Source organism: Astyanax mexicanus, chromosome 14, assembly GCF_023375975.1.
Source record: "Astyanax mexicanus isolate ESR-SI-001 chromosome 14, AstMex3_surface, whole genome shotgun sequence".
Lineage (NCBI taxonomy): Eukaryota > Metazoa > Chordata > Actinopteri > Characiformes > Acestrorhamphidae > Astyanax > Astyanax mexicanus.
The window spans coordinates 38,497,957-38,511,017 of NC_064421.1; the positions used below are offsets into that span (position 1 = coordinate 38,497,957).

At 36.5% G+C, this 13,061-nt stretch overlaps 1 protein-coding gene across 2 annotated transcripts in view; it reads left to right on the forward strand.

The window, feature by feature from the left end:
* ush2a (Usher syndrome 2A (autosomal recessive, mild)) overlaps positions 1 to 13,061 on the forward strand; it is a 440,168-nt gene that overhangs the window by 262,530 nt on the left and 164,577 nt on the right. The gene's annotated exons all lie outside the window — the stretch shown is intronic.

The following is a 13,061-nucleotide window of genomic DNA, read 5'->3' on the forward strand; positions in this document are numbered from 1 at the left end:
TTGGTAATATTATATGAGAATGAATTTAATGAATCTATACAAATTACCCGCAATTACTGGGACTACAATTTGTCTACATTGACTTCCAGAGATATGAAAGTTAGGAGGTTTGCTCTGACTGTAGTGTTGAGGCGTGCTTCAGTCAGAGGAGTTGTAGGCGAGGCTGAGTATTAAAGTGACAGTAAGTTTATCTGCTTCCTCCGCGACACAACTTGAAGGCAGTCGGACTGCAGATTGTATTGGTTAATTATAGTCCTGCTGTCAGTACTTTAAACGTTTTTCTGTGATTTCCATCAGTCTGCCGTCCTCACATCACTCGGCTCGGCCCTGTTGGCGGAGATAAAGGCGGCTGAGGCAGAGGGCCGGATTGATTAAATATTTGCTTTTCGTACTCCAGAGGCAGACGGAGAAAATTTGCGTTTTTTCCCGAAATTTTTTGATATCCTGACCTCTGCTCTGTGATCAATAGTCATTAAGTTGTCCCTCTCCCTTGCAGCAAAAGTACTGATTCACCGATAGCATAGGCATCAGATTAATCTCTCACTCTCTCTCTCTCTTTCCCTATACCCCCCACCCCCACCCCCACACTCTGCCAGTATTCACATAAGCACACTCTTACGCATACAGGCATGCATACAGCGCCGAAAAAAACACTTTGAGTTCGATTGAAAATCTTCTCCTCCATTTAATCCTGTTGGAGTGGCAGAGACTGACACATACATTAGACTCAAGAAAAAATTAAATAAAAAATCAAACCGTCTTTCCCCTGCACTGTGCGGCAACTTTTTCCTTACCTAATCCCATCCACATTATAAAAAAAACACATTAAAAACATAAAAAATCATTACCACCCAAATAAAAGTTACGGGCCGTTTAGCTAAGCGCTTCTGCAGATAATTTCATTATTTTACAGCTTAAAGGGCAGCCTGCTTTAACAACTGCAGCTGAACTTACAGATCGTATTAAAACCTAAACGCAGCAAAATGCGCACCAATAAACCACACGAGCAGGCTGTGTCCTCTGATTGGTCAGAGCTGTCTGGCAAGATTCTGTGTTCCAGCGCAGAAATCTGTGTTTTAACACTGAACGCTGAAGCGCTGTGCTTTTAAACACAGTGTTTGGACGAACAGCAGCGCAGATGTAAACATAGTAAACTGAGTCATGCGGCTGTGAGCAGTGAACGCAGCACAAACAGCACGCGCATGCTGGACACAGTGTTTGTTCACAGCTGTGGTAATTAGCGGTATCTGTCTGATATGTCAGTTTAAACCGTGCTTTATATAAGCAGTTTAGCTGAAATAAATGCACTATATTTAATTGTTGGGTCGGATCGAGACCGGATCACGTTCTCATCACAACTAAACCGCTCCAGAGTTCGTTTGGGACCAGATCTTTTGATCCGCACCCACTCCGAGTGTTATTACTGTTTTCACACCTGCTCAATCAAACCCCACTAAAGTTACAAACAGACCAGAGTTCGTTTTAACCGGACCAAACAGTACTGAAGTGAAACCTCCCTTAAAAGTCTTAAACGAACCAAAATAATCTGTGAATTATTAAAGTGCTCTCATCTTGGTTCAGTTCAATTGCAGTTTCTGTAGCTGGTAACTTTGATGAACCTATCCTGTACAAAAGAGAACATTCCTTGTCTTACCTTCCTGGGGCAAGACCATGTTTTGATGGTCTTTTTGAAGCTGCACTTTAGGATGATTTCAACGATTTTGAAATGTTTCGGATTGACTGATCATTCCTAAAACTATTTTTTCTTTACTTAGTTGAGTAGTTATTTTCATAACATGGTTTAAAACATTCACTGTATAGCAACTCTACCTCTTCATAACTTTACAACTGATGCCCTCAAACATTAACATTAAGAAGAACAGGAACTTCCAGTGATTAACTCTTGATGAGTTCAGCACAGCTGTTAACTGAAATCCTGACTCCACCTCATAAAGCTGACTGAGAAAATCCAGCCAAGATGTGCAAAACTGTCATCTAAGCAAGAGGTGCTAATTTAAAGAATCTAAAATCTAAAACATATTCTGGTTTAACACTTTTTTGTTTACTAAATGATTCCACGTGTTTTCCTCATAGTTTGAATGACTTTAGTATTAATCTGCAATGCAGACAGTTGATGAAAACAAGGATGAAAAAACACTGAATTTAAGTTGTGGGCTGGGTGCAAATAAACATTTTTTTTTCAACTGGGCCACTTATGCACACTCGTAAGTTGCCAAAGTTGGTTCTGCAAATGCTCAATTTGGAGACGGGGATAAGCAAAGGAAGTGGTGTAACCTGGTGGAGACATACAGCTCTGGAAAAAAAATTAAGGTACCACTTCAATTTCTGAATCAGTTTTTATGATATATATTTGAGTAAAATGAATGAATATTGAATTAATGTTTCATTAAAAAAACTACTGATACCATTTCTCCCAAATAAAAATATTGTTATTTAGAGCATTTATTCACAGAAAATGAGAAATGGCTGAAATAACAAAAAAAGATGCAGAGCTTTCAGACCTCAAATAATGCAAAGAAAACCAGTTCATATTCATAAAGTTTGAAAAAACCCTGTTTTTTGATAACAGTTTTCATGCATCTTGGCATGTTTTCCTCCACCAGTCTTACACACTGCTTTTGGATATTCCTCTTAATTATATTCCAGATGTTTTTAATTTAGTAAAATCAAAGAAACTCATGATATTTAAGTGTTTTTTTTTTCTTTCCTCAAAACTGTATATAGGACCTTTTGCTGTCTGTGGGTCAGCATTATCCTGCTGAACAATTTCAGTTGGAAGCTCTGCCATGAAAGGCAACACATCTTCTTTCCCCTCCTCTATTCCTGTATTCACATAATCACTATCTTACGCATATAACCACATATACAGCGCAAGTCACCCATGCTTTGAATGAGATTGAAGCCTTCTCCACCCCTTAATCCTGTTGGAGTGGCAGATAGTGCCATTTGCATTAGACTCAAGGGAGAAAAATAATAAAAAAATCAAACCATCTTTCCCCTGCAGTGTGCGGCAACTTTTCCCTCACCTAATCCCATCCACATAATAAAAAGCACATTAAAAACATTAGAAAATCATTACCACCCAAATAAAAGTTACGGGCCGTTTAGCTAAGTGCTTTTGTGGGTAATTTCATTATTTTACAGCTTAAAGGGCAGCCCGCTTTAACAACTGCAGCTGAACTTACAGATCGTATTAAAGCAGCGGGTAATGTATATGTTAAGAGAGTCCTAATTAAGAAGTGGAGCAGGATGGTCTGGGTAGTCTTGCGTTGATGGTACTGGGGCGTAAATGATATGAAGCGAGAGCCGGTGGGAACGAGGGCTTATATTAGCTACTTTACAGGTCTGTCGCCCTTCTGTCTGATAAGCGCGGCTTATAATCACAGTGATGACCCAGATCTTTATTGATATTCTAATACCCTAATCTGCATGTGTAATTTATAGATACCTCACACCATTTGTGTTCTCCTGCTCGTCTTGAATGTGATGTTAAAATACCCAAGATGAATTTGAAACTTTTTGGAATCTTATTGCTTAAACCGTTTAAGGATGTGGTCTGAGAATCATTTTAAATGTATAAAAATGTAAATGAAAAATGTATACAAGCACAAATACAGTATCATATTTATGTGTTTCTTTTCTTCTTATTCTTATTTGGATTATTCTGCTGAACCTGAAATATGGACAATATTTTAAAGCCTAATTGTTTGGACTAATTGTTTCATTTGTGCTTGTGTCAACGAAACAACAAAGCAACCACCTGTAATACCACAGTAACTAACACAACTAGGATACCAGAGCAACCACGTAGCAAGCACATGGAATGACATAGTGACCACTTAACAAAACCTGTGATACTATAGAAAACCACCAGAAACATCATAGAATCACTTTTCTAGTAATTATTCAGTCATTTTCTTGCAGTACAGAAGTATAAATCTTATCAGTCTCTAAAATATCTGCATACAAGCATGAAGCCTGGAAATTCTCAAAATCTAACAGCTTTCCTCAAAGCTAACCACACACACGTGTACAACGTAAAGTTAATGACTAATTCTTTTGAATAACAGAAGTGAGTAGAATAAATTGGCAAAAAAAATCCATATCATACATTCTTAGACCCAGTTCTATTTTAATGATACATTTACCTCAGTGTAGTTATATAGTGCTATTCTAATCACATATGAGTACAATTAAGACAGCCAGTCTTTTGCTAAACAAACAAACAAATGCTAAAGCTAATTTCCTTCAGCTTACATTACTATCCTAGCACTTTACAGCCTGTATCTTTCACCTGGAAAACATACAATTTGTGAAGAGATGGTAAACTGAAACTATGCATAAAAAGTAATGCTTTGGTCAATTAATTTATTTAATGAGAGTGTAAAATGAACTTGAAGCGTTTGTCAGCTCTCCCTATCGGCTCTCTACCACACTCCCTCCCAGTGCTCTGCTGTACCTTAAAAACCCTCAGTTTCTTCATAAGATAATATATAACTTGTAATAAATGAGTTATTGTTCACAATAAAGTATTCTTTATTTTCACTATTCGTCTGAACACAGAAAATATATCTTTTTTTTTTACATTTTTGGCCAAATATTTTTAGTTGCCTGGTATTTGGTGCTTTCCTGAAATAAATGAGTGTAATTTTTGTTCAGATGGCAGCCTTGCTCTAACCTGCACTGCAGGAGAGATTTCTCAATTTGCTGGTTTTTTTCCTGCTAATCACAAACATTTAGCTTTCTCCACATATTAAATACACAGATTTTTATCCTCTCTTAATGATTACCTACTGCCACTGAAATGCACATCAGACTGGTAAATGAATCTATTAGCATAATATACACTCATTATTTTGCAGTTACCCTCCTATTATAGTAAACACTCCCACAGGACACTCAGAATCACATCTTAATTAATATGCACTCTCTAAACATCTCTGGTTGAAGTGTTTTTTGTGTTTGCTGTCACATTCTTGAGGCAGTTCAAACACACCTAGACCTTTAAGTATGTCTGTCATAATAATTACGTTTTTGGCTTATCATACCAAAAACTTCTTGTTAGACTGTTTCTGATTTAAATTTCACATTCCACCTTAAATAGTGTATAATACCTCAGCACGATTTAAGGTGGAATGGTGATTTTTAGCTGCTTTTTCTACACTGTTGAACGGTTCTGAGCACAGAGGGTACCGTATTTTTCACACTATTAAGGGGCATTCAAAGTACTTAAATTTTCTCAAAAATTGTCAGGCTGTAAGGAGCAGTAAAGCCACTCTCCTGAGAACAGGAGATACCCCTCGCTGCAGAACCACAAGTCCAGGGGGTGGGGCTGGATCTGATCCAAGGGGTGGAGCCTGACCTCCTGACCACCCATATCTTCTTTTCATTGGTTTTAAGTCATCGCATTTCAATTCGTCGTTAAACTTAACACGTGTCGCTTACGTTTCCGACCAGGACTTATTTTATCATATCAAATAAATCCTGGAACCCAACCTTAAGACTTTTACCGTTTATAGATCAAAATGTTATTTGCTACGTAGCACATTTAAATCACACAATACAGATTTAAAAGAAGGAACATGTCTGTGATTACAAACATAATAAAATGCTGTACATTTCCTATATAAATATTAACTATTTCATTTTTTATCTTTAATAAAAAGGGCCTAAAGACAAAATAAAAAATAAATAATTAAAATAAAGGATGCCAATGAGTGTCTTATCTACCAGCTACCATGTTCATTTATTATTACAGATATTAATACACAATCAAAACGGCGAACAAACAGAAGCAATCAGATTTTCAATTAAGTAAAATCACCCAACGAAACTAATTAATAGTATTAGCAAAATGAAAATGTGTCTATTATGAACTTACTTTCACGTTCGTGATTGTTTACTTGACTCCGAAAGGCGAGTGAGTAAAACCGGATGGGGAAGAGTCCGATCTGCTTCAGACCAATGAAAACACGACGTAGGAAGAGTTGGATCAGATCCAGCCCCACCCCCTGGACTTGTGGTTCTGCAGCGAGGGGTACTTGGAGAACAGAGTTATACAGGTGTTACAGTTTAGTTCTCCAGCTTAGAGACTGGAGCAGTATTAGCATTAGCCGCTAATCACTATTTCCCCGTTCAGAGGTGAGTATTATTGGCCTTTAGCCTGCTGCTAACTGTGCTAGCTCTTTCGTCATTGAGAGGGGAGTATATCGGACTTTAGCCTGCTGATCACCCCGGCTAGCACTACTGGAGCAGCATTATCATTAGCCCCTAACTGTAGCGCTAGCTCTTTCGCTGTTCAGAGGTGAGTATATTGGACTGTAGGCTGCGCATTTACCGTGCTAAAACAAGCTACGTGGGACGACCGCTAGATAATAGCACCCTGGGTTACCAGTGCACTTAAGGTTCCTCAGTGCTGGAGAAATTCAGGAAATTCAGCTTTACTTACTCAAATAAACAGCTTTTAGGAGAGGAATCTGTGTAAAAGGAAGTCTTTTTATTTTCAGTTCTGTTTATTTAGCTTAGCTTTACTGAACTTAGTTAGCTAAGTGGTCTTCCTAACCACCGTTGCGGCAACATAACCATTCATTGGGAGGGCTTAAAGACTAAAGGACTAGTCCACTGTCATAGAGATGTTAAATAAGATTGGTTGCAGCATTTCCAACATGGCAACATTGGCACAGAGCAGTATGGCACAGCCTTAATAACAATTTATCCAGTGCAGTGGAAAAGTGGCCATAGTCAGATTATAATCTGCTACCATTTTAAAAGTCATTTAGTCTGTTCAGCACTTTAAGAACCTCAGATTAACCACTTGGAAAACCACAACAGCTAGGAAATCACAGAGTGTTTACTTATTATTTGGTGTAATATTTCTGCAAGGCCTTTAAAGTTGAAAGAATCCCAGTGACGCTCTTTTTGTTTGAATGTGGGAGAGATTGGATGACGGGACCTCCAGACAGCGCTGGTTTTATTCTGGTGTCAGTCTGTGACCTGTTCAAAGCTGCTGCTTGGATATTTGATCTCTTTCTCCCATCACAAGTCTTTCCTGTCTTTCTCTCTTTTTACAAAGTTCCCTCTCCTCAGAAAGCCTGGTTTCAGAAGCAGTGAATGGTTTGTAATGATGTAGTAAAAATGATTCTCAGTGATGTCTAGTCGTGAATAGATCATAGAGGATTGTGTCAAATCATCTTACCTACACTGAATTTTCAGTAGTAGGATTAAAGGTTTTTATATACAGAAGTTTTTTTTTTTTTTTTTTTTTATCATGATTATACAAAATAATAATCTGGTAGGAATAAAGATTAATCATTCATTTATATGATAGCAGGAAAGTGTATAAAAGGTTCTAATACATTATCTCTGTGCAAATTTAATCTTGTCCAGCTCCACAGCAAAAAATCAAGTGTTGAATTAACATTGAACACCTTGCCAGAGTTGATTTTACAACTCACATTCATGTTCATTTAACTCTATAAATTGTTCAAATTAAAGTTATAAATGAGTGTGAAGAAGACTAGTAAATCAATTAAACAATTGTTTATTCAGGGAAGGTTACCTTGTGTTAATACTGGATAAAAATATCCCTGCTTCCCCCATTTTAATCCAGCACAGTGTTACTGCATTGCAGTTCTTGTTGAATTGCCAGCACTATTTACAGTGCAGAAAATGTTAGCTTGCTCTTATAGCCTATAACACAGTGATACCCATGACATTGTAGCCCTGGTGGGCAAGACTACACACTGATGGTGAGTTAGGGTTTGGGAGATGCGCCCATTATGCAAATAAATGATGCCAGGAGCCAATAGGAAAATTATGTTTTGTGAAATGTACTCAGCTGTTGTATTGATGTATTGAGTAGATTCTATAGTTTGTTTTTAGTCTATAACCTGGTGACATGGTGACACAAGTGGGTGGGGTTTAATTGTATCTTAATTTAATTTCCTTAAAAATATTAAAAGTTCATTATTTAAATTAATTGAAATATTTAACTCTATCAAATAACACCAACAGTGAACACCATTTAAGTCAATCAAAATCACCCTATTTAACTCTGAAATTTTAACTCAAATACAAAGCTGTAGATATTAAATAAATTAATAAGAATTAAGCCTTAAGAAGTATTTACAATAGTAAACAATTTTTTCATAATTATGTGTTCAGGTAGCAAACTTGTTATATAGTTTTTTTTATTAGTTTTAAGTGCAGAGAAAGGATACAATCTTTTGAGCAGAATGCTATATTTTTATATGTTTTGTCAAAGTCCTAGTTATTAATTTGAAGCTGAAGTAATACAGCGAGAAGTGAGAGAGAAGTATAGGAAAGAGGAAGAAGGAGTGCAGGATGGGGTGAAGCTCCAGAATCGCCAGCAGAAAGAGAGAGAGAGAGAGAGAGAGAGAGAGAGAGAATCCCCCAGACTGGCCCAGTTAACCCCCCCTGCCCCCCCGGTGCAGCGCTCCAATCCCACTGCGCTCCATCAGGACTGATTCAATTTGCCCACAAACTGTCTGCTGGGATCCCCTCCCCACTCCCAACACACACACACACACACACACACAGTGCACACAGACTGAGAGAGAGAGAGAGATGCAGCCAGCATTCTTTGCTTCTGCCAGTTTTCTTCCCCAGCACTGAGAGGAGCAGCTGTAGCACACAATCAGCTTCCAAACGCTCAGATAAATATTGGCAAATATGTTTTATTGTATGTGTAATTACATAATTGTGCTGTCAATCTGAATACGTTATTGTTTTGTTTTTACAAAAATGGATCATTTTACTACGTTTGGCCTCAGCTTCCATTCATAATTTACTCTTTGTACAGATGCTGGTGAAATATGGATTAAATCTCATAACCAACTTAGTCACCTTCCTTTCATTATCTTCTTTTTTTTCTTTCTCTCTCTCTCTCTTTGTTTAAGTTTGCCATCTTTCCTCTCCGTCTTGCCTAATCCCCATTCATCTGTTAGTCAAATATTGTGACTAATTCACACAAATCTGAGTAAATGTGGATTAAATCTCATAACTAACCAACTACCATAAATCTAACTCTCACTCTTCTACCCCTTTCTTCAAAAGTATAAGGAAAACACAAGCATTTTTGCTTGTGACTAATCGTGATTAAACACAGGAAATTGTTGCCATTAACGTAATTTTTTTTTTTTTTATGGACACCACTAGTTATTTTTTTTGGACACACCTTCTTATTCAGTGTTTTTCTATATTCCTTTATTTCATTTATTTTCTACATTGCAGATTGATATCAAATACATGAAACCAATTAATGGACACATATTGAATTATGGGTAACGCTTTCTTTTACAGTACCCTAAGTTCTAGGTATTAACCAGGTAATAGTGAGGTACAAACTCGGAAGTACTAAGTAATTATTTTTGGTAACAAGATGGTAAGTACCAGAAAAGTCTTGCCTAATTACACTGAAATGTCTAGGTATTAACCAGGTAATAGTGAGGTACAAACTCGGAAGTACTAAGTAATTATTTTTGGTAACGAGATGGTAAGTACCAGGAAAGTCTTGCCTAATTACACTGAAATGTCTAGGTATTAACCAGGTAATAGTGAGGTACAAACTCGGAAGTACTAAGTAATTATTTTTGGTAACAAGATGGTAAGCACCAGGACAGTCTTGCCTAATTACACTGAAATGGAACTAGGTAATAAACAGGTACATGGGTGGTACAAACTCTAAAGTACTAGGTAATTATGTTGGTTAACAAGATGGTAAGAACAAGGACAGTTCAATTTAATTACACTGAAATGTCTCACAGGTTCTAGGTAATAACCAGGTAAGTGTGAGGTACTAACCCCAGTAACATGATGATAAGTACCAATACTGTTCATTTTAATCAGTCTCTATTTATTTGATTTAAAAATAAAAGGTCAATACCTGATAACAGAGAAGAAATAGCTTATTTCTCTTTACTGAGTTCTTACCATTTAGTTCAACAAATAACCCTCTGTAGAACATCCTTCTGTAAGTACCATATAAAACACAGTGTAACTAACAGAACTTTCTGCTTAATAAAGGAGTAAATGGACTGTAAAAGAAAGCAGAGCTTATTTTTCTGGTTTTACTCAGTTCTTACCATGTAGTTCAACAAATAACCCTCTGTAGAACATCCTTCTGTAAGTACCATATAAAACACCGTGTAACTAACAGAACTTTCTGCTTAATAAAGGAGTAAATGGACTGTAAAAGAAAGCAGAGCTTATTTTTCTGGTTTTACTCAGTTCTTACCATGTAGTTCAACAAATAACCCTCTGTAGAACATCCTTCTGTAAGTACCATATAAAACACTGTGTAACTAACAGAACTTTCTGCTAAATAAATGAGTAAAAGGACTGTAAAAGAAAGCAGAGCTTATTTCTCTGGTTTTACTCAGTTCTTACCGTGTAGTTCAACAAATAACCCTCTGTAGAACATCCTACTGTAAGTACCATGTAAAACACTGTAACTAACAGAACTTTCTGCTTAATAAAGGAGTAAAAGGACTGTAAAAGAAAGCAGAGCTTATTTCTCTGGTTTTACTCAGTTCTTACCATGTAGTTCAACAAATAACCCTCTGTAGAACATCCTACTGTAAGTACCATGTAAAACACTGTGTAACTAACAGAACTTTCTGCTTAATAAAGGGGTAAAAGGACTGTAAAAGAAAGCAGAGCTTATTTCTCTGGTTTTACTCAGTTCTTACCATGTAGTTCAACAAATAACCCTCTGTAGAACATCCTACTGTAAGTACCATGTAAAAACACTAACTGTTACACTCCCCAGGCGTGGGTTAGGCTATAACAGTTTGCGACCCCGGGTGAGCAGGGCCTAGATCAGCTGAATACAGGATACAGAGAAGACACAGTGAGACAGTGTTTCCAGTGAGTTCTCAGCTTAATCTCTTTATTTAACAACATACACAAACTAAACCACTTTTACTTTGGTCTCTTTTCTCTTTCTTTTGCAGTTTCACATACACATTGCATCTCATCTGCATTTTACATACATTCACAGAGAATCCTTTTTTTTTTTTTTTTACTTTTTTTCAGTTAACAAAACTCTGTATATCACAGTACACATTACCTTTACTTTTTAATCAGCAAACCCTCTTAATACTGTTTCTACACAAAAAAACAAAACAAAACAAAACATATATATATATAAATACTACTCTATATTAATACATTTACATATGCATACATATACCAATACTCAAACTTCTTTCATATTAACACACTACATTACCAAAAACACCTTTAACTTTTACTGAGCACACTAACTACATCTTAGTGCTAATATTTGTATCTGCATAGAGTGTATAGAATTGACCAAAGTATAAAACTTGAACAAAGTGTATAAAAACATGATTACTTAGAGAAACCTTAAACTGTAGCTTATCTAGCTGTAATAACTAATTATTGTGGTTGGCAGAGGCTCTATATTTACTTTAACAAGGCCAAACTGGCTCTTAAAAAGAGAATAAAATTGACTTGACTTTTAATAAACATGTATTTAACTAACAGCGACTGCTAATGCTAGCCTAAATGTATAGAGAAACAATAGGAATGAAGGCGCGAAATTAGCCCGAGCTACTTTGAGAAACAGCGACACACGGGCACAATTACCGAGCGAAAATAGCTAAAACTAGAGCGCAAACACACGAGAGATAATCACAGGCTTAAACACGGTTATAGAGCGAAGTTAGCGACCGAAAGAGCGAGAGGAATAACAGCGGGGAGCCGGTAAGGCGCGCGGTTAGCGGGGGCAGTGGCTAATGCTAGTGGCAGAGGCAAGAGCGCCGGCCAGGCGCGCGGCTAGCGGGCCGCGGGAGTGATTGCTCCCCGATGCTGAGCGTCCACCAACACACAAGACCATAGCGGCTCATATTACACAGCAAAACCTTTTAACGAACATATACACTCAAATATCCCTCTTATAGTGCTTTGGAAACATTTATACTTGCACAGTTCCACATATTTCCCCACCTGGATACAGAGAAGACACGGTGTTCCCAGTGTGAGTTCTCAGCTGAATCTGAGACCCATCTCCTGTTGCTCACCTAAGCCACAGCCTAGCGCCCGCCCCCTGGCACTGCTCCCCCTACAGGACTGGATGTTTCACGTTTCACATACAAAAACCCATTCAGAAACCCAAAAGAATATATATTACATGGTACTTACAGAAAGTTGTGTCACATTTAAGTAGTTATTATATATATATATATATATATATATATATATATATATATATATATATATATATATATATATATATATATATATATATAATAACTACTTAAATGTGACACAACTTTCTGTAAGTACCATATAAAACACTGTGTAACTAACAGAACTTTCTGCTTAATAAAGGAGTAAAAGGACTGTAGGACTGAAGAGAGCAGAGCTTATTTCTCTGGTTTTACTCAGTTCTTACCATGTAGTTCAACAAATAAGCACTTCAAAAAGAACAACATACAACTTCAAAACAAAACAGAAATGTTTACTGTTTATTATTTATCTCTTTTTTGACACAACCAAGCATGCATTACTGAACTTATATATATATATATACAATGAAAGCTGAGGACAGCTTTTATTGGGGTAAGCAGCTTGCGGGCAGGAGCTTGCCTTCGCCCCCTTGACCCTTCCAAGCCACTTCAAATTTTCTATTTCTCTGATCTTACTATGTATAGGTATATGTTTGAGTAAAATGAACACTGTTATTTTATTCTATAAACTACTGACAACATTTCTCCCAAATACTAAATAAAAATATTGTAATTTAGAGCAGAAAATGAGAAATGGTCAAAATAATGAAAAAGATGCTTTAGTGCTTTCAGATCTCAAATAATGCAAACAAAAGCAGTTAATATTAATTTAGAAACAACTATAATAATGTTTTAAGATTTCAGAAATCAATATTTGGTAGTTTTAATAACCCTGATTTTTAAGCAGTTTTAATTTTTATATATATATATATATATATATATATATATATATATATATATATATATATATATATATATATATATATA